Here is a 23,852-nt window from a genome sequence, read left to right as displayed (position 1 = left end):
ATGCATTCTCTCTCTCTCTCTCTCTCTCTCTCTCTCTCTCTCTCTCTCTTAAATCAGTGTGCAGCATGCTTACTGCATTTATAAAAATGTGAGAAATGGACATAAGAAATTCATTAAAGAAAATAAAATCAGCAAATAACAGAATCACAATCAATAAATGGGAGTTGTTTTGTATTGCTCACTGACTGCAGAAAACGTCCGGGAGCAAGGGAGGAAATATCTGACTGTATTCCTTAAACAGTAGTGCAAGCATAAGTCCCTGCTAAAAGTAGGAGATTTCCTTAGGGTCAATGGGACTTCACCGGATCTAGGGAGGTTTCCCTCGCGACTAAAATACTTTAGCACAATGCCCCCGTTGAGGAACAGAAACAAAAGGTCGGGGATTTGCCCTGGTTTTTGTCCCTTGAGAATACCCTTTGAATTTCATGTTGCTTTTTGAAAGAGTAGTACTTGTTTTGCTTCTTCCGCGTAGGAAATTCTCCCTTATTAGGAGTTCTTCGTTGGAAGAGTCGGTAGAGTTCTCGCCTAGCACTCTGCTAGGCCCGAGTTCGATTCTCCGGCCAGACAATGAAGAATTAGAGGAATTTATTTCTGGTGATAGAAATTCATTTCTCGGTATAATGTGGTTCGGATTCCACAATAAGCTGTAGGTCCCGTTGCTAGGTAACCAATTGGTTCTTAGCCACGTAAAATGAATCTAATCCTTCAGGCCAGACCTAGAGAGCTGTTAATCAGTTCAGTGGTCTGGTTAAACTACAGTATACTTTTTTCCCTTATTAGGACTCAAGTCACCTCCCTAGTCATAAATATTTCCTTGAAATGTTCATCAAGTATTTTTGTATCGACATATGTCAGAGAATGACTTCCTAGACTTGAAGGGCGAGAGGATCTTGAATCAGGCGGATCTTCTTTGTTAGGGAAGGCTCTGCAAATTGCTCTATTGTTGTTCTTTGTGACGATCATCGAGTAATCACTAACTCATATATCTACAGATACAAGCACTGAGATAAACACAGTGATCTAGCTGCCTTTTTAACTATACAAAAGGACAATGCCATTCAAAGCTAATCGACAGACCTTCTGTAATTCATCGAGAATTATGATGGTTTCTAATGATCACATGCTGGGTCTCTTCAGCGTTGAATGAATGCATTTTTCTACTGTCATTAGAAAAGAACAATCTTATTCTGTTTAAAATTTGTGATAAGGAAAAGTGTAATAAGTTTACAGCATGATATATTTGTATCTTTCGGAATAAAGAAAATCTTGTGTTGTAGGTACGGCCTGACTTTTTTATCACATTTACTTATCTTGAAATCGAAACGTTTGATGAAACGTTTTGTACGTTTCAGGAATTTTTAATTTAAAAAATAAGCACTTTCATTATTATTATTATTATTATTATTATTATTATTATTATTATTATTATTATTATTATTGATTTTCACGTTGCTATGATGATCCTGAGAGTACAACATCCATGATTCTTGAGCATCATTCGATGGTCGACTTACTCTGATCATATTTAACCAACAGCCGAACATATTACTTCGGGTTTCCATCCCCTTTTGGACTTAAGATAGACATTAAAAATAAAAAAAGGCAACTTACAAATATATTTCTGTTTTAAAAATTGAAACTAAACGGAGAATTTGTACGATTCTCGTTTCCAATCTGACTGTGAGATGAAAAGATGCGGAAAAGCTCCGTGTAAAGTTCACTTTTTGAAAATAAAGATATATATTCGTACAGTTACGTAACTGTGGATTTGTTTCTCTGAAAGCTGCAACATCAGTGGGGCGTGAACACATTGCTTGTCACTTTACACATCACCTGGAAGGCCATGAAAAAGGTCGGTTGTCTATGAACTCAGACAGGTTATGATGCTTATATTCACAACTCGATTTTTTCCGCAGTGTGATGTATAAACACGCAAATGCTATATAGTGTCTTGTATGAAGTTTGTGCTTATGTCACACAAACGCACGCGCGTGCACACACATAATAATAATAATAATAATAATAATAATAATAATAATAATAATAAATGACTGCAGGGGGCGTTAATCCTCTGATTCATAAGTGGTTGCATTTATGTATTTGGGATGAGGTTGATGGCCTCTTGTCCTTTGCCCCTGGATATTCAAAAAACTTGTGTGCCGACGGATTTCATGGCGGTCACCGGTCTAATTGCTGACCAGACCCAACGTCATCTAACTTTGCTGATTAGACGACCAGCGGTACAACAAATGGGACGAGTTTTGAGTTATATGTGTGTGTGTTTATGTATGTGTAGGATTTTGTGTAGCCCGATGACACAGACATTGGCGACAAAAAAAACAAAGACTCGAAACAAAAGGATACATGAAATGGAGCAGAAATTGTCCTTGTGGATTATTACATCCTTTGTGACACATCGGAAACAGGCGATATCCTAGCGCCTTCCTACTATCTGCCTCCCTTCCGTTCTCTGCCTCGCTTTCTTTGTCAAGGTCAGGAGAGGATACAGGAAATAACTAAATGCTGTCGAGGAGGAGACAACGACCTACGCATCTCGTCGACTGGCGTCCCCGAGTCGCTCTGGTGGCATTTGAGTTTTCTTTCGGCGATGGATCACCCTCACCAGGACCTGACCCTCACCAAGGTCACATTTTGCGATGACGCGAGTGAAAGCCACGGGGGGAAAGAGAAAGAGAAAAAGTAGTTTATCCTCAGGTCCTTTAGATGTGTGCATTAGAGAGAGAAAGAGAGAGAGAGAGAAAGTTCATCGTTACTTGGTTGAACCCTTTCTTCCACAGCACTCTCATGGCTTGATATTATTATCATTAAATGATTCGTCGTGACTGACTGCATTGAGCATTGCGCTCATTATTTTTGTAGTACATTATAGCCGCACACGTGAAGTGATTTAATCATTAAGGTTTCACAGAAAAGTAACGTTCAACATCATTGCTAACTAGAGAAAAAACTTACAAAAGGAGAAACTTTGATCGAAAACACTGGCAAGCTTTTCTTGGTTATACCGGTGACTTGCCATTGAGAGACACCTATCTTACTGCATTTTTAGAAGACATACCCCAGTGAGTTGATAAAATGTCTTGAAATGAGAGAAAAATATTCCATTCTGTTCAGACATTCTACAGAAGAAAACAACAGACATAGAAATAGATCACGGAAGAATGTAACTGTGCGATGGTCACCTTTAGGATAACAACAGATGTTAACCGAATAAAATAATTATGCAATAAATGAATATGATTTTCTACTATACTATTTGCCTTTGTCTTATACGAACTGTCTTCAGTTGAAGAATCTTTTTGTTTAGCTAATGAACACTGTTTCACGATCAAATTTTGACATTTTCATAAGCCTAGCATAGTCTTGTCATACAATTACTTTTGCCGTTAAGTAACAGAATGTCTGAAGCAAGAGAAAAAAAGCACCATTGTAAAATTCATTGTTGTCCTGGACAAATGGGTCAGAATATATGCATAATCAAAACGACATGATTGTTTTATATGAAGAATGTCTGAACAGAATGGAATATTTTTCTCTCATTTTATTCATATCTCACATATTCCCTATTTGTACATCACTTCTGTAACACCTTTTTGCCTGTCTGTCAATTTTAAAAGATGGACAAATGTGTTCACAAGGCGCCCTACATTCCCTGGGATGTCAATTCCGTCAACTCCTTTGACTAGCTCCCAAATTTCATTCAGTATGCCGACTTCTTCGCACCTCTGAATCTTAGTTCAGTTTCCGCTTCGATGGATGCAAAAGAGGCCTAGCTCATTATCTCAAAGCATCTTGCTCTCGTGGAGGTGACGGACATCCTAAGACTGTTATTCATCTTTGAGGGGACGCCATCACCTCCCATGCTCTGTCCAGTGAGTGTGGAAGCAATTGCTGGAAGTGTGAGCTGCGTCAGAGGAACCATAAAAATTCAGCGTTGTCATCCAGATTTGGAGCCCACTGTTGTCCAGCCTTAACCCACGGACCACCCTAGTACCCCCTTCCTCCTCCCCAGGTGAGATGAGTCAGAAATATGACCAGCAAGTATTATTTAAGCGATTATTAAATTTCGTTATGCCCGTTGTGGAGCTGCAGCATCAGCAATAGTAACACCTTCATCTGCAGCAGTCATAAACCTGCTGAATCTCTCACTGAGGTGAATAAGGAAAAATTTCATCTCTGGTAACAGAAGCCACATCCCCTAGAATTCTCCCAGTGTCTTAAATATTCATGCTGAAGTACCTGAAGTTGTCTGTCCCCACATTGTCTCCCTTTTGGTTTTTTCACACACACACACACACACACACACACATATATATATATATATATATATATATATATATATATATATATATATATATATATATATATATATATATATATATTTTTGTCTTTAACAAATTATTCATCTTTTTTATTTCCGTAACAACTTAGACATTTTTAAATTCGGGATTCATTGAGAAGTGCATTTCGTCACCGTGATCATACAAGAGCAAAAACTTACTGAAAGAAAGATGAAAAATTCATAATCAAAAAAATATTTTAAAACTACAAGACTTTACAGATAAGAATTTGATGAAGGAAAATCCAGAGGCTGTTTCACATTTGTTCGTTCTTTAGGTACTTTTAAATCTGTCTGTTTGATGAATACAGCATCTTGGCTTAATTTTTTTTAAGGGGAGAGGACGAAGAAACTTTCAGTAAATCCCTATTTATTGGTTTGAATCGGAATTTCTCTGGGTACATTATCCCCGACTGTGTGGCGGTGGTATTTCCACCTCACTGGTAACTTATTCGAGACTGAGTACCTTTGTCCATAAGAATTTCAAGAATTTTCCTAAAGTAAAAAAGATTTTGTCGTCAAATGTTTAATCAAAGGGTGCGCGAAAGTTTAATATTTCAGATTTTATTGTTGAATAATGCATACATCCATACACACACACACACGTATATGTACACATGTATGTCTATGTGTTCATATAGTATATATGTTACTATCTATAAATATAGAATAAGATAACGTATGAATCTCCGTAATCTGGCAGATGTGTTAGATTGGTTTACGCTATAGTAAACAGTCGCCTTTTAGCCTGTCTGTCCGTGTCAAATGGAACATCATACGTGAGACATCGTCAGTGAATGAAATTAGTCATTCATTGTTGAAAATTGATGGTGTCGTGAGGCAGGTATGAACATCTCCATACTTTTAAAATAGCTGGTAAAGTTGAGAGTGTCTTTCGTCTTGCCTCTTTTAAAACCATAGTATGCTGCTATTTTTCTCTCTGATATATTTCTTACTGGTCGTGTTGGACGTGCAAATGCCATTTCCATCTTATAGGTTAAAAGCCTGTTATTAAGCCAAAAGTAAAGTCTGCTATTTTAATCTAACGGCGTTTAGATGAGTACATAGTTTATGAGCATATGCCAAAGTCTCCCCCTGACGGTTTGATAAATATTAAATTTATTCGTTTAAGATAAGTTTCATTAGCAAGTGACAAATTGCCACAGCTGAAAATGCAATGTAATTGTTAAAGATGAAGTTTACAAATTAAAGTAACAGTTTATTACTGATAAAAATCATGCACTTAACGACAGCAAATGGTCGACGCACAGAACATATCCGTTTATCATGAAATCACGACCGGTCTTACCCGCTGTGAGATGTGTCATTGCAGATGACTCGCGTCCGCCCATTTCAAGGTCAGGGTCATCATCGAGGTCAAGCAAGTTAGCTTTCATTGAGGGCAATCGTTGACGTAATTGGGGTGTTGTAGATAATACTCTGGGTTTCATCACGCGCTCCATATCACATCTTCCATTGAGAAGCCGTTTCTTTAGAGGAAATCCTACTTCCGGTCCACATTTGGGCAAAATAGGGCACCGAATGAAGTCCTGTGCGACTCTGACTTTGTGACAGACAACCTTTAAAAATTAGATGAAGCTGCTTTTGTGCGAGAAGTACTAAGACTTGCATGATTTTATAGGTGAGGCGAATATATTATATTGAAAGGAAAGCATGTCAGGAATGGTTTATTTAATCTGATTCCAGTAATATTCTCCTGAATTCAAGGCAAGATTTACTGATTATAATGGAGAAGGGATTCTCATTTTCCATACCATTTTTTTGCCACGCTTCCGTCAGACTTGAGTTACATAACAGTATTAGGTTGCTCGTTCCGTCGGCCATGACCGAAAAGGGCAATAGAATTATTAGGGTTTAATCTACATTGGATGATTGAGTAACTGATTTATTCTCAAAGAAAGGGTGTAAAAAATAACGGCTACCCACGGCAGAAATATATTCGAGTTACGTAAATTAATAAAATCACCAGAATAAAAAAAGATAAATCAAGTTATAAATTCAAGGTAATTCATGACGCAAGTCGGTGGAATTTATATTATGTAGATTGGAATTTCATTAAATAGAAAATGATGAGATAAATATTAGACAAATCACGTGAACCTCGTCAATCACATTTTATTGCCGCATATTAACCCTTGAAAATTTAATAAGTTAGACAACTCTGCTGTGACTCATTTTTATGCATCGCTGTGATTTGGAATGTTAGAATATCCATGTAAAAAATATGTAGAATAACTATTCAGACACGGGGAAACAATTAGAAAATATTAAGGATCTTTGATGCACTAAAAATCGTTGTTTGCAAAACAGCGAGTTGATAAACTTTGCTATGTGGCCCCTTCGTGCTCCAGCTCAGAATATTTGTGTCCTGGCCAGAATTCTTTTGACTGAATTTCAACTGAAACATTCCTTGGAATTTTCGGACCTATAACAGATTTCTTTAACTGAATTAGATTTTTTCAAAAGAATGTCTTTGACTTCATTACTTGGTAAGTTATTAACGACGGAAAGGGAATTCGATATTTCTGGGTTACTTGTGACTTAATACTGAATATATATATATATATATATATATATATATATATATATATATATATATATATATATATATATATATATATATATATATATATATATATATATATATATAGTATTTTGAAGCTCAGTGTTTTTTCTCCCTCTCTTCTTAGACAAGACTTCCTTATGAACATGAAGTAGGAGTTTGGTGTAACAATTTATTCAGGTATTAAATATACGCACACCGTTACATTATGTATGTTGAGTTAAGTATACCTTAGTTTTCCCAGACCACTGAGCTGATTAACAGCTCTCCTAGGGCTGGCCCGAAGGATTAGACTTATTTAACGTGGCTAAGAACCAATTGGTTACTTAGCAACGGGACCTACAGCTTACTGTGGAATCCGAACCACATTATAGCGAGAAATGAATTTCTATCACCAGAAATAAATTCCTCTAACTCTTCATTAGCTGGGCGGAGAGGCGAACTCGGGCTCCAGGCCACAACTCTACCGACTCGCCCAACGAAGAGCTACATTATGTATGTATATTTATATACACACACACACACATATATATGTGTGTGTGTGTAATCTAAATACATATTTACATTACTGTACATTAGTGTGTATTGAATGCATTTGTTAGCATTTACGATATCTTATTGTTATATATTATATGATTACATGCAATAACAAATATTCAACACGGTACTCTTATTTTGTTTGTAGCCTACAATTACTAGCATTGGCTGTATCCTGTTGTTACAGCGATCTTGATATTCCTGTGGAGAACCGGGAAAATTCTGGAATGTAGCAATCAGGAAGAACTTCGAATAAAAACCTCACGACTACGAAGGGCCTTGACAAGGGTGACAGGCGCGTGGGTGACGGGCTTGACGTCGGAGAATTTGAGGCTTGGAAAAGAAATGATAATTGTTTGCTAGTGAATCCTCCAGTTGGAAAAATAAAAGAAAGACGAAATATAATGGTCTGCATACTAAAATGAATAAAAATGGGAAGGGATAACGGTTCTGGTCATCTGAAGAATAAGAATATAAAAAAAGAGTGGTTCTCTCTCTGACGAGATAACGTAAATCAGAAAAGGCAGTGGCTTCACTCTCTTGGTTCAAAGGATTTGACAAGGAGATATACGAAGAATGACATAAATAAGATGAATAATGGTGGTGAATGGGTGGAAACGGGATTTATGGAAACATAAATCATGTTTCTTCTGGGCGTTTCGACAAATGAAGGTCAAATCCAAAAGGAATAAAGGATAAAAAGGTAAAGGAGAAGACCCCCGATGCCCCTGTCAAAGATGTTTGCTAAAGAACCGTGTCCTCCAGCAAAGTACGTGATGATAAAAAAAAAAAAAAAAAAAGGAAAGGCGTGGCAGGAGGAGGGTGGTTCCCCGGTCTGAGAGCTTTAGACACTTTTTGCGCATTAGAAGAACAAAAAAACTAAGTAGGATCTTACGTCTCTTGTGAAATGTTAAATGTTATCCCCAGGAGAGGGACGAAATCCTTGTCTTTTAAATGACGGTAAATCGTATTATCATTGGAGTTCCATCCATCTTTTAAGAATGAAATGAACATTCTTTGTCATCTCTGCCGAATTTCAGGAGTAAAAGTAAAATTGACTATGCGCCTTTTAGCATTTCTTCAGAAATGGAACTGTTGTCCAAAATGCTTAGAGGCAGACTTTCCTTCTCAAAGCAATTTAAAAAAAAAAAAAAAGGCATCTGAGATGATTTTCGATCTCCCTTCTTCTGTATTGGATTCTGTATTGGATATTGTACTGCCCTGATTGAGTCTTCTAATGCTTTGATCGTGGGTTAATTGATACATTTCACTTCAAACGGACAATCTTAAACCTTCATAAGGCGCTGAGCTTTTTTAAATATTAGGTTATGTATGTCTGTTTGTCTGTTTGTTAACGGGCTGCTACTAAAGTCAGAGACAGATTTGACTGAAGTTTGGTGGAATTATCGCTCATAGACAGATGGCCGATCCGAGAAGGTTTCCAGCCCGTGGAAGTATACGCTACCGGTGAAAAGTCCTCTGGCCTGCCATAATAACCTTTCATTTTCAATCGACATTGTCATGTCTTGTAACTACAGTAATTTTAGGGCTCTGTCTTTTTCAGACTGTTACATTTACCATGATAGTATAATCTAGCGCTTTTTATTTTTGGATAACGGTGGCCATTTGGCAACACGGGCCGTTGCCCAGAAATGTCCTGAGCGTTGCAATTTTCATTATGCTGAAATTTTGGATTCCTCATTTCAAATGTTATTTCTACCGAGCCAAAGGAAATGCGCTTCTTTCGTCTTTGACGGACATTGCAAGTTCTCTTCCCGTTTTTCTCGATACTTTCATCCTCCATTTTTGAAGAGGCGAGTCCATGATTTTTTCGGGATCGAGCTGAGCGGCTTACTCTTAACATAAACACGTCACCCCTAAGCTCAGTGAGGTAAGTATTTATCTTTCTTGTCTCCATGACTCCTCGAAAATTGGGGTGTCCGTCTCAACGGCCCTGACGTACCCATGCTCAAATCCCATCATCGTCTGTCGGTGATTTGAAACCTAAATTATAATCACTTCACCCAGATCTGGTTTCATGCTGTGGATCATACTTCGTAATCATATATCTTTTTTTAATACAGAGGCTTAAAAATAGTGGGGTATTGCCCTTAGGGAAGTGCTAAAATCGTCTTATGAAGGATACAAGATTGTAAGTCATAGAGTACGGATGCAGGGAGACAGGTCTAAATCTTGGTCATTGAAGAAAAGCTACAATAACTGAATTATTCGGTTCAGTTTAAGGTACAGCAGGGAAAAGACCCTGGGACAGGGGTATTGGTCGAGGCTTGACATCTGTCACTTTAATGCCGACTCAAGGTTTTTCCTTTAGCTTTTTCGTATTGACTCTATGAACCATGTTCTCCTTGAGGTGTCATTGAGTACACTCAAAATGAATTTAGTCCTTACTTTAGGTACAAGAATTTTTTACCCTTCGTAAAAAAATGAAAATAAAAAAACAGTAGAGCTGTCCTTTATATTTGCATTCCTTTGCTCTCTCTCTCTCTCTCTCTCTCTCTCTCTCTCTCTCTCTCTCTCTCTCTCTCTCTGAACTACTGCCTTATAAACTTCAAGTAATTTATACATGTATAGCTTTTGGTTTAGATACGCAAGGACCTAGTTATATACGAGCGTGAACGCATCTTTTTCATTAAGCCAAGTAACATCTGCTTCAATGTAAATGAGCAAATTCATGAATAAATAGATAGAGGGTATAAGGTAGCCTTGAATAACTGTAAAGTCTGAATATTCCCGCTCCTTTTTTTTCTGTCTGAACTTCGCCAAAGGAATTAGACAGACACGTGTCCTGCCAGCCTTGCATCAAGGTCTTCGAACTAGAACCACAGCTAAGGAGATGATTACGAAGGAAAATGATTTCAGTCATACCTCTTATTACGTCCGCCTCAAAGGCTGTAGGTAACCGAAATGATAGACGTACCTTTTATTTTTCTGTGGGATGACGAGCTCTTTGACTTGGATGCATTTTTCCGTTCACGAGATAATCTCAGTGCTTCGGAACGTGGTGTGCGAAGACTTCATTTATTATTGACTACTTCTGGCACGTGACTGATGTTTTTGCTTGACAGTTGATGTCCGTGTCAGCTGGGGTGACTGGGAGCAAGAGCGAAAGGCCCAAAACTAACCAGAGAGCGGCCTTTCTGAAATTGATAATGAGGAGATTTTGGTGATTTTTGCTACGCTGCTCATCTGTAACCACTGCGATGCTGTCGGCTCCTGCTGGCCGAGCCGAGAAAGTGCTTAATCATGATGCTTTCGGCAAGGTGTTGGGTCCTATTAGAGATGTTTGGCCAGTCTGAGATACTGTATTGGCCTTTAAGGCCAATTCGACCAAATTATTTACTCAGAGTGTTACTTCTAATCTTGCTTTTTGTTAATAACACTCATCTAAAAACATACGGGCCGGCAACGTTTAAACTATTTTCAAACCAGAAGGTAAATATGTGAGTAATTCGTTATCATTCGAGAAAATTATGGTTCTTGAATTAAATAGATGATTGCTTAATAAGCTTCGGGGTATTTGTATCTGAAAGAAAAATATATACTAACCGCTTGTCATCTGGCGAAAGAATAACTTCATCAGATTACTGAGCCTGTTGTCTCGATCAAATTATCAAAGTACTTTGATTTATATTAACGTAGATTTTAGCGGAAGTTTGGAATCACTACTATTGAAAAAACGAAATGAGGAAGTACTTGGAACAAATTAGGTAAATAAGATATGAGTAGAATTAAAGATAACTATTTAAAAGCATTTTGGATTGGTGAATTACGAAATTATTTTAGAATAATAGTACAGACTTTAATATTCTCCAGGTCATATCAAAATTAAACTGTCAAGTCTGAGTTAAATGATGCAACTTTCAATTAAAGGTGACCTCTCCAAATAAGGTTTTCCTGTCCAGCAAGGCCGCATACTTGGCCTCTAATTTCAGAAGCACGGGAGGATTTAGAAGATATATCTGCTGTGCATGCAAATCGTGGTATCATGTACGGAATTATTCTGACCTCCGCTTAGGAAAGGCAGGTACAGTCTGGTACAAAAATAGTTATCTTACATGCAGTTTAGTTAATCAAATGCTTATATGCATCTATAAACTGATCGATCAGCAGATAAATATATACTGTGGATAAACACGTAATGTAAAGTTAATCCTTATCTGTATTCAGTGTCCCAGAGGGTTAAAACTGGATTTTTTTTTTTTTTTTTTGCTTTAGTTTTTAAAGATGCTCGTCCCTTACGTCCATTTCGAGAGCTCCGGACGCTAGTCGAAAATTCGACTAGGTAATTCTTCAAGGGTGAATTTGATTTGCTTGGACGTGGATTATCTTTTAGCATTTAGTCTTGTATTCCTTTAAAAATCGGCGATCTAAATTACTTGTAGTCATTGTTAGGCAGTTGAAGTGAGGTCAGCTGAGTAGGAACTGGCTCGGAGTAAAATAGACTTATCCCACAAATGAGGGCAGCTGCTTTGTTAGCGTAGACTTCTGGTTTTCAGCTTCCAAACTATCCAAGACCTTCTTATGGGACATAACTGACTGACGACTGGTGAGATGGAATGGTGACTTCATCTCGTCAGTTTCCCTGACACTTTACAATATAAGATAATCCTAGTATGCCATTACTAAAACCTCCCTCCTACTTATATATTTTACCTTTAGACTTTGATTGTCACTTGAAAGGCAGACTTGATTTATAATCATCTGAAGAAGTCCCTTCATTACAGGTCTCATGTCAAGCAGCTATTTTTCTTTTAAAAGTCCTCGTCTCAGGTATGTATATATATATGTATGTATATATATATATATATATATATATATATATATATATATATATATATATATATATATATATATCGCTTAAATTTCTTTTGTTTGGTACAATAATCTCTTACTGTGATCTCTTTCGTAGATTTTTCTTCTCGCAGCTTGAAACACTGTAATCTCTTGCTTAGAATTCTTCTCACCCAGTTCAGTAATCTTTTTGTAATATTCTTTACTTCTCACCCAGTAATATCTCTCTTCGATCTCTTCTTTAACATCATAATAATTTCTGCCTTAGAATTCTCATCTCATGAAGTGACTTTTTTTTGAATGACTTGCATTTCAGAACTGGCTTTTCGGTTTGCTTTCGTGATTAAGATCTGCTGGAAGATGATGATGAGTCTTGAAGTCTGATACGTTCACAGCTCTAGGATATTTCTCTTATTTCTGGTGTTCTACTTCAAGCGAAGACGATAGCAGCACGATCCACTTGAATATTAAAGGAATTAGTTTTTCCTGAGGAGACAATTCGTTTTTTGATCCATAATACCTGAGAAGACATTGTCTGTCTTCTAACTTTTAGTTAGGGAAAGAATTTGGAGGTATTTTCCTTCCTTCCTGGAAGAGTTCATGGTTGAATAAGTACTTTTTCGACCGTGAAAAGTCAGTGTTTTTATATTCATTCCAGGCTCGTTGCGAAGTCGTGGGTATGATCAGGAAACTCCTGAGCTTCCGATGAGATTTCTGGCGTTACTTCCAGGACATAAATAAATAAAACGAAATGCATGAAATTAACTTCCTTGAAATGTCTGCTTAGGAAATGCATATGAAATTTAGTTCCTCCTTCTTAATGAAAATAATGCATTTCTGAAGGCGAAACAAAGTGACCCAAAATGCCTAAAATATGAAGTTTTAATATCTCATTTGCTGAAGAATGTTTGCTTTTTGTAGAGTTAATCAAACTGTCTCATTTGAATTTGTATTTGAACTTACCTTTCTGTTGTATTGATTCAAATGAATTCAAGCTGTAGTTGTTACTTTAATCAACATTTTCTTTAAATTTACCGATTTTGTGACCTTTGATTTTTTATAGAAGAAAATAAACGAAAATTGAGTCTATTTTATGTAGGTTTTAATAAGCAAAGGTGTGTACCGAGACAGCTAAAGCCTGAGGTACTCATAGGTGCGAGTAACTTAGAGGAAAAAGAAAAACTTGAATGAAAGAATAACGTCGCAGAGTGATGTAAATGATTAAAAAAAAAAAAAAAAAACTCTTCACCGAAGAGCGTAAAGATTCAGGCAAAGAAGCGATGATTGATCAGCATCTACAGTTAAACCATTTTCATGCAATGCGTGATCATTCTCAACGATGTCTTACTTAATGCGAAGGGCACAAGTAGGTTGAATATCACTGCGATAGGTTTTTATAATCACTTTCAGAGCCTCGCAAGATAATACGAATTGCCAGTTTACAATTTCCGCAGTTATTCTGTCCAAATATATTCACGAAGTTCTGTCACTTACACATGCGTACGGCTTTTGTACTCACAAATATTAATCCACATAGGTCACGTAATATCGAAGTGACTAAACCTTGGGAATACTTTACAACTAAATGGAATTATAATTGATAAGTGCTTCTGCTCCGGTCAGGATTCGAAACTGGGCCTTTGGCTTAGAAACTGATAAACGGTCGACTAGACCAGTGGTTCCCAACCTATGGTCCGCGGACCGGTGCTGGTCTATGATGCATGATTTGCTGGTCCGCCAAATTGCTTTACTTGTTACTTATCATTTTATTCATAATCTAAGAAAAATAATAATCTGTCAAACTAACTTTATATATTTTTATTTCAAGTAGCTATTATAAAAAAAATGAAATGTACTGGGCCAGGCTAACGCGCGGCTATGGACAGACATACGTTATAGAGTTGTGCAATCAACGCCCGTTAATAGTGGCGCCACGACCACTCCCCCTCCCCCTCCTCCCCACCCGACTGGTGAGCAGTTTTCCGCCTCAATACGTCTGATCTTGAGGTATCGGGAAGCAAGACTTGTCGCAGCGTTTGTTTTGGCGCAGTCTTGTCTAAACAAACTTCCTTAATTAGTTATTTCAAAAACCAAAGGCAATTCCAGCAATTGATAATGGCCACAGGATTAATAGTATTAGTGATGATGAAGACAGCGCAACGGAATGTAACGCAACTGCTAACATTACAGGTCACTCCGCCAGTGATGAGATGCTCACGTGAACAACCGCGCGTGATGAAGGAACAAGTGAGCCTCCAACTAAAAGAGTAAAAAAACGAGCTAACTGTAGTTTTGTTCGGAAATATGATTCTTCATATATAAAATCTGGGTTTACTAAAATAAATGAAGGTGAATGTGACAAACCCAAGTGCATAGTATGTGGCATTATTCTCTCTAATGATGCAATGAAACCGTCCAAGCTAAAAAGACATTTAAATACAAACCACAGTGAACTAGCAGTGAAACCTCAGGAATATTTTGAAAGAAAGCTTAAGGAACTTAAGTGTGAAAGAAAAAGCCTCCAGAAATTTGTCTCTACAAATCAGGCTGCATTGGGAGCTTCTTACAAAGTGTCACTTCGCACTGCAAAAGCTAAAAAGCCTTACTGTATTGGAGAAGACTTAATAAGGCCATGTGTGAAAGATATATGTGCTGAAATGTTTGGTGAGTCACCTCTCACTAAGATTTGTAACATATCCCTATGAAATAATACGGTAACGAGGAGGATTGGTGAATTAGCAGAAGATGTGGAGGATCAGCTGTTGCAGCAACTACAGGCATCACAATACTTCGCTCTACAAATTGACGAATCTACTGATTTTGCAAATAACGCAATTTTAATTGTTTATGTAAGATATGAATACAGTGATGACTTTAAGGAAGAATTGCTATTCACTCATGAACTGTCATCACATACTACAGGTGCTGCAATTTTTGAAGCTTTGAATAACTATGTAGTAAAAAATGGGTTAAAATGGGAGTGTTGTGTTGGTGTCTGCACTGACGGAGGAGTGGCAGCGATAACAGGACGTTTCTCAGGTGTCACAGCAAATGTTAAGGAGGTTGCCCCCAACTGTAAAGCTACACGCTGTATGATTCATTGAGAAATGCTAGCAAATAAAAAAATGGATGTGGAACTCAATAATGTTTTATCGGAAACTGTTAAAGCTCTGAATTTTGTAAAGGCTAATGCACTCAATTTACGTTTGTTCACACTACTATGTGAAGATATGGAGTGTGAACACCAGCGGTTGCTATTCCATACAGAAGTGCTATGGCTGTCGCGAGGTAAGGTTTTAACACTTGTCTTTGAACTACGCAATGAGTTAGTGAGGTTTTTGAAAGACAGAAACCCTGATTAGGCAAATATGTTTCAAGATACTAACTGGGTTGCTAAGTTAGCCTATTTGAGTGACATATTTTTGCTTATGAATCAGCTTAATTTGTCCCTACAAGCAGGAATTCTTCAACTTTTCGAATGGCAGATAAGATTGACGGGTTCAAAAAGAAATTGCTGGTCTGGCATAATAGGATCGAAAGAGAGTGTTTTGATATGTTTCCCAGTGTTGCCTCAGTTGTTGATGATCAGAGAGAGGAGTTAAACATTGACAGTTTGAAATGTATCATTGCAAAACATTTAAATTCTCTTTCTGAGCATTTTTCTTCTTACTTTCCTGAAGAAGAGGATCCATGAACAGGAAATGAATGGGTTCGTAGTCCTTTCTCAGACTCAAATGAGAAAAATTTGAATTCACTGCAAGAGGATCAGCTAATTGAGTTGTCAAATGATAAGGGATTAGAATCTCTGTATAAAATTAGTATAACATTACCTGCATTTTGGATTCATGCCCGTGGAGAATTTCCTGAACTAAGTGCCATTGCCCTGAAACTGTTAATGTCATTCTCTTCAGCTTACCTGTGTGAAGCAGGGTTCTCGGCACTGGTTTCAATAAAGACTAAATACAGAAACAGACTGAATATAAAATCGCCACTTCGTCTTGCACTTAGTGACATTGAGAAACTTGTTTCAGCAAAGCAAGCACAGAAATCTCACTCATTTAGCTGCCCTGGTTAAGCTAACAAATAAGTGTTTTTGATTGCCTTTATATTTAGACCCTCTTGGATTTCTGAGTCTTAAATACGCTCAAGAATCGGTTAAATTATGAATTATAATAGTTTGCACAAACAAGAAATTATATAAAAGTTGAATGGTAAAATATGAAGCATGATTTGGATAAGTGTATTTTTTATTGCTTATATATGTAGGCCTATTTCTCATTTCATTTGTTAAATATGAAATATTACATTTTGGTGTATTGATAGTTCCTTGCAATACAACTGAATACATGAATCTGCCACCATGACTGCCATTTCTACTGTAGTATTTTTTTTTTACCACCATGGCATGCATTTGATTTGGAATTTTTTTTAATCAATTTACTTTTTATATTGTGAAACATATAATATACATTATGATTACATGGTGTTCTCGCATAGAAATTTGAATTGCTAAAAAAATAAATAAAATATATTGAGGGTATGTGCATTTGTTATGCCTTTGGTTGTTTTTGATGATTATTTGGACTAATTAAATGCCAGTGTATGCCTGGATGTATGTACTGGTCGGCAGAAGTTTTTATACTCTCTTGACTGGTCCGTGAAATTGAAAAGGTTGGGAACCACTGGACTAGACCATTCAGCTGTCAAGAGAGGCTTAATCTAATATCTACTTTGCTCTACATGCAGTAATGAGGGGAGTTAGGTAAAAAACAAAATTCAGACGCGCAAAGTTGTAGGATAAAAGGTGAGCGCGGAGAGTCTGATGTTTGTCAATGATACAATGTTAATTGGTGGTAGTGAAGGGAAGTTACAAAGTCTGGTGAGAGTAGGTGAAAGTGTTTGTAAGAAGAAACAAGTGAAAGTGAATTAGGTTTAAAATGACGTTATTTATCGGCCAGGAACATGTGAAAAAAAATGTTAGTACTGTTAGTTTGCATTTTCTTGAACTTATTATTTCCAATTTTTAAAAGGATTTCCTTGCTCACTGGGTAATGTAGATGAGAAATCGTTTATTGTAGGTTTCTAAAAAGAATCAACGATCGCTGGATAACCTAACCTTCATCCTCAGCTGCGTTTTGTAAAGCACTAAACTAAACAAGGAACATTAATTGTCTTTGAGGCTGCTTCTCGCGTCAACTTAATTTGACATTTCCATTTCATAGTTTGATCTTCGATGAAGCGGCAAGGACATCGAATCAATGGAGGGTGATCCTTTTTCTTGATCCGGGTAGATTATCAAACGGCCGCCGGATATTCTGTGATGGATTCCAGAGCAAGGCCCCTGCTGCTATGTGCAGCTTTTTGTAGGGGTGTTCTTTTTCCATTATTAATTCTTGGAGTGACGGTCACACGTGAAATAATTAGATATTGCACTCTGTTAAATGACGGTTTCGCGTTCTTTTCGTGGATGTCCTTGTTAGCCCGACGCAGTTATATAGCACTCATCTGTCTTTTTCGACTTGGTTAATAGACTGCGCCGCTGCCGTCTTTGGTTGCCAGTCGGCATATTTTACTGTTTTTCATTATGAGAGACGCAGCGTTAAAAGTAGTCGATAGCCAGTTATAGAAGATGGTAAAGCAGCAATGAGAAGTAACCCTGACACGTTGTTCTAGCCATAGTACTTATGGACCGCTAAAGAAAAAAAAAATGAACCAGGAAGGAAAAAACGCCAGTCATTAGAAATATTGCAAGTGTGAGCAACATCCAAAGTCGAAACTCACTTACACTCTTGGATTTCATTTGTCGTCATCGGCAGAATTGGAAACAAGTCGATGGCCACTTTTAGAGCTGCTGCTTCTCTCATGTGGCATTATATTGCCAGGCAGGCATACCACATCTCACATTTACTCTGTGCAGTCTTTGATACTCGGCTTTTTCTTGACGTCTGCTTACCTACTTTGGAAAACTCTATTGATTCAAAGTTTTAGTCCTCCATATTTTAAAGCGTCGGTGTGAGTGTATTTGTATGGGTGTGTTTGATTCTTTTCTTTTTTTTTTTACTTATTCCAGCAAAGCCGAGCTAGGTACGGAGACCAGGATGCCTACCTTATCAGTCTCTGCTATAAAAAGCAAGTGAAGTTAGCCGAGCCAGACATCAAGAAAACCTGACGAAATTAACCAGTAACTATATCACATTCTTCCTGCTATGCAGGTAAGGTAACAATAGATCTACTTTTTCTTATATTTTATCTGGGCCTGCATGTTTTCTTTTTATTTTGCTTTTTTTATGAAAGGATCTGAGGCACCTACAGACTACAGCATGACAAGTAAAAAAAGTATACAAGAAACAAGAGGTTTGGTGAAGGATTAAACGGGACATTTAAAAAATGCCGAAAGGAAGGGAAACCGGATTTCTTTATTAACCCAAAGTCCAAAAAATAAAATAGGAGAAACAGGAGTCACAAAGGAATGGGGTATCATTTGTTGTTCTGTTATTTTCCCTCTTAACTGTCTCATGTCTTGAATTTAACCTCATTTTATTATGTTAATATTATTCTCAATCAAAATTTCATTAAAACAGTCGGTAAACAACAATTTCAATATTGCATGGTAAATCAATTCTCATATCATTTTCATCACTCCACTGACAACCAGTTCTCACTGAAGCATTGTACAGGCAGTGAATTTCTAAAGTGATCTATTAATTTTTTTTTTATTTGTTAGGGCTTGTCTCGTATTACGTTGAATATAGTGCTGCTGTATTTTGAAAAATTTATTGAAAAGATTCTCTGAATTTCTTTCAATCAAATATTTGAGACTTTCTCCATATATCAGAAAACTCAAGGTGAGCACATTTGAATCTGTTTACCATACATCAAGTAAAAATAAATGATTATCCCAGTGTATAAGCAACAGTTTAGTTTTAAAGAAATCTTCTTTCTTATAACAACATACATCTGACTTCTGGTTTTATATCCGTTAGTCAGTCAACGAAGCTTTGCGTCACCCTAAAAAAATCTGTGAATAAATTAGACGTGTCCTATTTCCTCCTTTACAAGTTTTATATCTTAGGCAGATTCTAGTTAGGCAATGACCTTGCTAACAAGCCCCATATCTTCCGCGTCCGTTTAACCCTAAAGGACGGTAGTTCTATGGTCTTGTAGAATGTCGCAAGAAAGCATCGTCTCTTTAAGTGTTGCATTACATCATTTTCGTTTTGTCTCGCTTCCTGACCATTAGACCCTCTTTATCACTCATCCTGCTCCTGTTGTCCTGTACTCGAACGTTAAGGCCGATGGCTTTTGGTCAATAGACCTATATTATCCTACAACATGTGCTTGTCAATCAAAGTCAGCGATATTATGGCCTGTTTATAAACAACGTATTGGCCTTTTAAAAGACAGCGGTTGGTTTAATTGGTTACCTTTTGGCTGCCCCCATAAGGTAAGGCTTTTTCGCAGATACAGAAAGCATAAATGAAGATCACTTCATTCTTCATAGATTCATAGATTCAGTAGACTACCGCACTATATAATGTTTCGAGTTACAATAGGCTAACTTGCTTTTTTTATTCGCTAAATTTTGCATAATCATATTGGCTATCAGTTAACGGTAAATATTCTGTCACAACACTGAAAGAAAGCTTGATGTAAAGGTCTTCGTATTTTTGAAGAAATTGATGATTCTGTCGCAACAGAAATACCCAAATGACAAGGAACTGAAGAGAGCGCGACGTTCCGTGTTTATGAGAGAGAGAGAAAGAGAGAGAGTGATAACAGGTCTGGGCTCTGATTGCTGGCTGTCCGAGAGACGAAGAGGTGGATGAGTTCAGGTGTGACGCATTGAAAGCAAATGGTGCTGGCCAGGCGCCATAACTTAGCAGAAGCCAGCCTGGGTGAAGTGATGCTGCGGTGGATGTAGCGGGTGCTGGCCTTCTGAAATTCTTTCCTGTCACTAAGTGTATCTATTAATTATGTGTTCTCGAAACCCTAAATGCTTCATCGATAAGAATCCCAAATCCGCAGTGTCATTCACTCTTGAAGATATTCACGGGTGAATAGTCTCTGATCCGTGCAATGATCAAGATATGGAGAATGACATTATACATTATAACGAAACGGAATCATAACAAAGGGGTAATGAAATGCCATATATATATATATATATATATATATATATATATATATATATATATATATATATATATATATATATATATATATATATATATATATATATATATATATATATATATATATATATAGCAACTGCGTATGCGTATTTTCTATATCGTAAGCCTGCATGTTTCAAAAGACATTTTATTACCCCTTTGTTATGATACCGTTTTCGTTATGTATAATGTCATTCTCCATATCTTGATCATTGCATAGATCGGAGACTATTCACCGGTGAACATCCTCACGGGTGAACGACACTGCGGATCTGGGATTTTCCATCGATGAAGCATTTAGGTTTTGGAGAACACATATAAGCAATCGATATACTTAGTGATAGGAAAGAATTTCAGAAGGCCAGCACCCGCTACATCCACACATACATACACAAACACATATACATATCTACATATATATATAAATATATTATATACATATGATATGTATATTTGTGTTTATAGTGTGTAAGATGCATAGTTCTACGTTTGCCCTAGATGCCTGTTCAACGTCTGTAATGTTTTGTACGTCTTACGCTATGTGAGCAGGTTGCAAAATATATCATTTATCTTCGTAGACATCGTGCTGTAGTAATTACCCTATCTGTCCACCAAGCTCTGAGTAAGCAAGGATACAGACCACCTTCGTCTTTCCTAATCAGTCACGCAAAGGGCAAAGGTTACTCCCACCCCGCACCCTTCCCAGGGTTAGCCAGACTTATAGGAGCAAATGTATATACTACCCGGAAGATATACCTAGATAAGGTTTTGGTCGCTCTGGTTTCAGGGGATCGACAAAAAAATATATATATATATATAATATATATAAAACGTATAGGTTTTTTCGGTTTCTTTGAGGAATTGGCTAACTATTACTGCAACAGTTACTAAAAGCAATAGTCATCAAGTTATTGGCTGCTAGAATTGACATCCAGTTTCAGTTTTTATTTTATTTATATTTAAGGTGTTCTGGATGAACGGAGTGTTGATGGCTGTTTTATTCCTTTAAAAACTTTCTGTTAAGAGAAATTTCTTATTGGTGATTATGAACACATATATATACTGTATATATATATATATATATATATATATATATATATATATATATATATATATATATATATATATATATGTACATGTATATATATATACATATATATATATACATGTTATATATAGTATATATGTTTTCGTGTGTAAGAGTATGAATGTATATGTATATATATTGTATATATATATATGTTCAGATATATATATGTAAGTGTGTATACATACATACATACATATATATAGTGGGTGTGTGCGCACTTGAGCAAATATGTTTGTAATGACCAATCAACAAGTTTGTGTAAGAAAGGACGACAAAGGAATATAGCAGCAGTCACTACCAATTTCATCCTGTAAGTGATAATTGGGAGATGAATATCTCACACTACAAAATTCCATTTCATCAGCCTTTCCAACTAATTGTAGCTTATATTACTCATGATTTACATTACGTTTGAAAAACAAACGCGCTCTAATTTTACAGTTTAATTAATTGGCATATACCAAATAATTTTTTTCTGAAACCTTACTGAGTGTTGAGAGAGAGAGAGAGAGAGAGAGAGAGAGAGAGAGAGAGAGAGAGAGAGATCCTATTACCAAGAAGACTAAATACGTGAGAGGCTAACAGGAATTGATTTAAATCATTTATACAATATTTTTGAAAGTTCAGTTGTCTTCTGTTGATTCTTGTCTTTATACGAGATGTCTTCCGGCTTTAATTTATAATTTTGCCTGAAAGACTTCTGAAACTAGACATTCAGCTTTTGAATCTATTTAATCTCTTCCTTTGGTCAGTTTTTACGGGCTACTCCAGGAGTGAGAGCGCATGTTGGCATGAAGACAGCCAGTTATCAACAATATCTTCCAGTTTAAAAGATTACGAGTGAGCTAAAGAAAGCGTTTGTTTTATATAAACCAGCTCGTTTTATGACTTTCTTGGTATGCCACTTAGATTTGATATTAAGTCCTTACGCCGGCAAATAATCTTTTATCCATCTCATTAAGTCATTAACGTAACTTCCCCCGTCCCCCCCCAACCCACCCCCGCACACACACAATCAGCGTTTCACCGCTCGAAGAGCAGATGATTCCTTACCTTCGTTGATGGTGCGAGAGAGAGAGAGAGAGAGAGAGAGAGAGAGAGAGGACCTTCCTCTTCACTGCTTGCATAACTGTACGTCCAGATTACCGCCAAGATGTTACAAGCCTGCCGTGAGAAGCCTTCCAGGAGGGGCGCTGCCAACGTCTGTCCCGATCCTTGGCAAGTTCACGCCGCTGGCATAAGTAACCCGTAGGTGGATTTCCTTCAGGGGATTCCCTGATCGGCTGCTTGGCTTCGTGTCCCTTGAACCTTGAGCTCGTGCTTCTGCAAGGCACGGCGACGCCTTTGTCTGTTATGCCCAGGGACGGAGGAAGGGTGGAGGCTGTTATTGTTTTTATTGCGTTGTTGAATTTTGTCTTTGCTTTTGTTTTCGTTTGAAATGAAGAGGTGCTTTGGAACTGCAATCTTTTTCTCTCTCCCTATCCAGTGCTCAGTTCCTTTTAGTTGTCAGTGTACTTCTATTTTATTTATTTTTCTATTTCTCCATTACTTTTATATGTATTTTCGAGCAAACTTATCGTAAAAACGTAAAAAATCATCTTTAACTAAATGGAAATGAACTTGAGCTGAGACTTACATTCTTTTCCTTATGAAGTAATATAAGAATAATGGAAATGGTAATTTTTAGACGCAAAATCTTATACTTAAAAGTGCTGATAAAGTATTGCAAAATGATGTGTTGCCTGAATGCGGAAGTGAAATGAGCATCTGACTGCCCCCAAACCAGACACACCCTCAAGTTGTTAACTCAGCTGCCCAAGAGGTTTTGAGAAGCTATGACCATCGTACAGTAAAACCTTGTAAGGAAGGTTGCCTTGTTGTAAAGGTCATTGAAACTGTAGCACACTTAGACCCCTAGGCTATTATATAGGACCTTAGGACTTGAAACCAAAAGAAAATCATCTGGTGCAGCTTAGAACTGGACCACTTGCTCGGCTGACCAAGGCGAAAAGGAAAAAATCGTTCCAAGAAGGAAAGAGCAGCTCAGGTATTTTGCTATTTCCTATGACTCTCTCTCTCTCTCTCTCTCTCTCTCTCTCTCTCTCTCTCTCTCTCTCTCTCTCTCTCTCTCGTGAGTAGTTGGTCTTTGCTCTCGGTTTGATTTTAAATGAATAAGACAGAATTACTAATTGTTAATGTTAATGACGTTATTGTTGTTCCTTTTGAAGTTTTACTGAATAACTGGGGAAAGGGTAATCCTTGGACATATTCATTTGCTATCGTCTTCAAAATCATTGCCTT

At 37.1% G+C, this 23,852-nt stretch overlaps 1 long non-coding RNA gene across 1 annotated transcript in view; it reads left to right on the top strand.

Moving 5' to 3' along the window:
* The window catches only part of LOC136851890 (uncharacterized), a 175,527-nt gene that overhangs the window by 117,714 nt on the left and 33,961 nt on the right, over positions 1 to 23,852 (top strand). The window contains exon 3 of the long non-coding RNA XR_010856988.1: positions 18,361 to 18,502. This is a non-coding gene — a long non-coding RNA (uncharacterized lncRNA). The remainder of the gene's footprint in view (positions 1 to 18,360; positions 18,503 to 23,852) is intronic.

This window comes from Macrobrachium rosenbergii, chromosome 24 (genome assembly GCF_040412425.1).
Source record: "Macrobrachium rosenbergii isolate ZJJX-2024 chromosome 24, ASM4041242v1, whole genome shotgun sequence".
NCBI classification, from domain to species: domain Eukaryota; kingdom Metazoa; phylum Arthropoda; class Malacostraca; order Decapoda; family Palaemonidae; genus Macrobrachium; species Macrobrachium rosenbergii.
Note: the sequence above shows the minus strand (reverse complement) of the source record. Positions and strands in the feature narration are given on the sequence as shown.